Here is a 4,777-nt window from a genome sequence, read left to right as displayed (position 1 = left end):
CACTAGTGAACTCTACATTGATAAACCTACATTGCAGCATGAAATCAAGGCAACATATAAAACAAAATGCATTATACAACTTATACTCTTTTTATTTTCTGTGATAACATTTTGTAGCATTAAAATTCACCATCTAGTTACAAATACTCATTGTTTGTGACACCTGTGTGTTTCCATAATGATTTTCATATATATATATATATATATGTGTATATCTATTTGTATTCATAAACCTAAAACATTCTCAATGTATTGATACTTATCTTCCAGTTTTCAAATTAATACCTTTTGGAGCTTCTTCGTAAGTTGGTGGAGCATTGTCCATGCTTCCATAGTCCGCAGAGACGGATGCTGTTGAAACAGGACGTTCATCTTCTTGAGGCTGTTTTATTAACAACAAGTTCACTATATCCAGACTAACAAAACATTATCTCTGTAACTAAATTCTTAGATAATATTTCTAAAAAAACTGGAGTTTAGATAGTGTTATAGTCATTACTCATAGCTTGGTTAAACAATATATATATATATATATGCTTAACAGTGAATGATCTAGCACCAGACTTCAATTTTTTATTGAATTTTACTAAGCCTACTTGCAAAATTGAAGAATACACACACTAAAAAAAATCAAATATTTATGGCATATTTGTATAGTTCTAAGGATTTTCTCTTATACATACCTCCTTCACAATACAAGTTAATTCCTAATTAATACCTGAAAGGTAATTAACAAATTAATCCAAAAGACTTAAACTATACAAAGCAGGAAAAGTTTTAGTTTAATTATAAATTAATAAAATTTGCCATTTTGCTAATGAGTGGCAACAATTTTTTAAAGCAAAACACAGTCAAATTAAAAATGCAATATCCATATCAGATAAACAGAAAAATGTTTATAAAATAAAACAGACAATGGGTACATGCACATTACTGATTTAGTGTAAAAGTGAATAATTTGAAGTATTTTTTCATGGCTTAACAGCAATAATTAATGTAATAAAATATTGATTCATATGTATCATAATAATTAATCAATCAATTACAACAGCATGTTTGTGAATGTGATCTTTCACAAAAAACAATTATCTGTACTTTTAAGATGAAAATACATGAAAAAGGCTTTGGAAGTAAAAATAGTATTCAATTTTTATTTCAATTAAAGCCTTGATTGTTTCATCTAATTAAAATAAAACATTAAGTAGTTTTTCAATATTGTTTCACTTGTAGAAATTTGATAGAAACATAACACACAAGAAGATCTAGAAAAATGTATTTGTATTGTTCATTAAACTTACACATTGAGTACACATTAAACTTTACAACAAACAGTGTGTGTATAAGCCCTTCACTACACTTAACTTCAAGCATTGAGTACACATTAGGCTTTACAACAAACAGTGGTTATAAGCCCTTCACCACACATTACTTCAAGCACTGAGTACACATTAGGCTTTACAACAAACAGTGAGTATAAGTCCTTCACTACACTTTACTTCAAGCATTGAGTACACATTAGGCTTTACAACAAACAGTTCGTATAAGTCATTCACTACACTTTACTTCAAGCATTGAGCACACATTAAACTTTACAACAAACAGTGGTTATAAGCCCTTCACCACACTTTACTTCAAGCACTGAGTACACATTAGGCTTTACAACAAACAGTGGGTATAAGCCCTTCACTACACTTTACTTCAAGCACTGAGTACACATTAGGCTTTACAACAAACAGTGGGTATAAGTCTTTCACTACACTTCACTTCAAGCATTGAGCACACATTAAACTTTACAACAAACAGTGTGTGTATAAGCCCTTCACTACACTTAACTTCAAGCATTGAGCACACATTAGACTTTACAACAAACAGTGGTTATAAGCCCTTCACCACACTTTACTTCAAGCACTGAGTACACATTAGGCTTTAAAACAAACAGTGGGTATAAGTTCTTCACTACATTTTACTTCAAGCATTGAGTACACATTAGACTTTACAACAAACAGTGGTTATAAGCCCTTCACCACACTTTACTTCAAGCATTGAGCACACATTAGACTTTACAACAAACAGTGGGTATAAGCCCTTCACCACACTTTACTTCAGGCATTGAGTACACATTATATGGAATAGGAATAGGAGAACCCATCCTGTCTACACCAGTTACTATTGCTGTTAACTATGTTATAAGGAGTAGGAGAACCCATCTGGCCTACACCTGTTACTACTACTGTTAACTATGTTATATGGAGTAGGAGAACCCATCTGGTCTACACCTGTTACTACTACTGTTAACTATGTTATATGGAGTAGGAGAACCCATCTGGTCTACACCTGTTACTACTACTGTTAACTATGTTATATGGAGTAGGAGAATCCATCTGGTCTACACCTGTTACTACTACTTTTAACTATGTTATATGGAGTAGAAGAATCCATCAGGTCTACACCTGTTACTACTACTGTTAACTATGGTATATGCAGTAGGAGAATCCATCTGGTCTACACCTGTTACTACTACTGTTAACTATGTTATATGGAGTAGGAGAATCCATCTGGTCTACACCTGTTACTACTACTTTTAACTATGTTATATGGAGTAGGAGAATCCATCTGGTCTACACCTGTTACTACTAGTGTTAATTAATAATTATTGCTGATTTTTCAGTTATTGTATTACTACCTTAGAAGTTTAATATAAATAATATGTCATTGTATTTTGTAATTCCAGTTATCTGTCAATCATGCTCTATAGCATATGTCACAGTATCTTCTGATTCAAGTTACCTGTCGATCATTTTCTATAGCATATGTCACAGTATCTTCTGATTCCAGTTACCTGTCGATCATTCTCTATAGCATATATCACAGTATCTTCTGATTCCAGTTATCTGACGATCATTCTTTGTAGCATATGTCACAGTATCTTCTGATTCCAGTTATCTGTCGATCATTTTCTATAGCATATGTCACAGTATCTTCTGATTCCAGTTATCTGTCGATCATTCTCTATAGCATATGTCACAGTATCTTCTGATTCCAGTTATCTGTCGATCATTCTCTATAGCATATGTCACAGTATCTTCTGATTCCAGTTACCTGTCGATCATTCTCTATAGCATATATCACAGTATCTTCTGATTCCAGTTATCTGTCGATCATTCTCTATAGCATATGTCACCGTATTTTCTAATTCCAGTTATCTGTCGATTATTCTCTGCAGCATATGTCAGTCAAATTAATTTAAACTAATAGACCTAAAGGTTCAAATATATTATGTGACACTGTATTCATTAAAGAAAACTTATGATAACCCTGAACAGTTTAGTTAGAAAAAAAATATTTCGATATATTCTTTCACTACAAGAATTGTAAACACAAACCTTCTGTTCAGTTTTTATCAAGTCTTCTGTACTTTCCTTCATTATTTTTGAAGTTCCAAGATGATATAGTTGTATGAAACAAAGTTGGCTATGCCTGTGACATGAAAGACAAAATTAAATAATGCACGTTGAAACTATCTGTACAATAGTAATAAATTTGTGAGAATATACACTCTGTGTGTATATCCACTGGTATGTTGTTTTTTATATTCTATATTTTCATAGTCTCACTTTAACACAGTATATGGACAATAAGTGACCATTTCATTCTTCAAGGAAGCCCACCTCAGAGAAAAACTTAAAATTTAAACCCACTCTTTGTTTATCGTTTCTTATGTTAAGCTTGTGTTAAATGCTAGCCTTCACTACCGCCAACAAAGACTCATTTAAGTCACTCACATTGTTAAAAAATAAAAATAACAAGAGCATGGCCTGACTTTTCCAAATCTTAAACTTGTGTCCTATCATCCTGTTAACTTCAGATTATTATATAAATCAGGTGCCTTTATCCTATTGATCCCCCACAAAACCTTGTGAACTTCAGTAAGATCACCTTTTACCCCAATTTTCTCAAAAGAAAATACATTAAAAGATATTAACCTATTTTTAATACCTCTATAACAAATCAATTCTATCTGCAGAATCATCTTAGTAGCCCTCCCTTCCTCTGAACCTTTTCCAATGAGTCAGTATCTCTTCTTAAATATGCAGACAAAAATTGTACACAATATAATAACTGAGACCTAACTAGTGACCTATAGAGAGATAGTTACCTCTTTTTATTTGTAATCAATGTTTATAAATGCATGCTAAAATTCCAGATCTATTACTAACAACAGATGTGATATTAAAATACATTGTGCATTTTTATACATTCTTCAGAGATACAGGAATTTAAAAGTAATTTTGTTTACCATTTCCATGTTGTTTTGCCATAAATACATGGTCCAGAAAACTGCTTAAGTTTTGTTCTAGTCAGTGTTGTAGGTCTTGAGACTACCCTTTGTACGATCTTGATCTCACACCACTTGCGACTGGCTAAATATTATAGTTTTACCAGTATTTGGACATACCCAGAATTATTAAGCACTAAATGTAAATTACACAGCAGTTCATACAAGGTATGATGTGGCATCAAAGATGTTTTACAAGTAAAACCCCATGATAGCTGGTACTACACCTTTGTAATAATGTTTATAGTCATGTTTCATCAGTAAAACCCCCTTGGTAGTTGGTACTACACCTTTGTAATGATGTTTATAGTGCATGTTTTACCAGTAAACCCCCCTTGGTAGTTGGTACTACACCTTTGTAATGATGTTTATAGTGCATGTTTTACCAGTAAACCCCCCTTGGTAGTTGGTACTACACCTTTGTAATGATGTTTATAGTGC

The 4,777-nt window shown here is 32.4% G+C and overlaps 1 long non-coding RNA gene across 1 annotated transcript in view; it reads right to left on the bottom strand.

Moving 5' to 3' along the window:
• Window positions 1–247: 247 nt before the first annotated feature.
• LOC106470933 overlaps window positions 248–4,777 on the bottom strand; it is a 9,619-nt gene continuing 5,089 nt past the window's right edge. The window contains exons 2-3 of the long non-coding RNA XR_001291527.2: window positions 3,384–3,477; window positions 248–382 (exon numbers count right to left, since the gene is read on the bottom strand). This is a non-coding gene — a long non-coding RNA (uncharacterized LOC106470933). The remainder of the gene's footprint in view (window positions 383–3,383; window positions 3,478–4,777) is intronic.

Source organism: Limulus polyphemus, unplaced genomic scaffold (genome assembly GCF_000517525.1).
Source record: "Limulus polyphemus unplaced genomic scaffold, Limulus_polyphemus-2.1.2 Scaffold4302, whole genome shotgun sequence".
NCBI lineage: Eukaryota > Metazoa > Arthropoda > Merostomata > Xiphosura > Limulidae > Limulus > Limulus polyphemus.
This window is presented reverse-complemented; position numbering and strand designations above follow the sequence as displayed.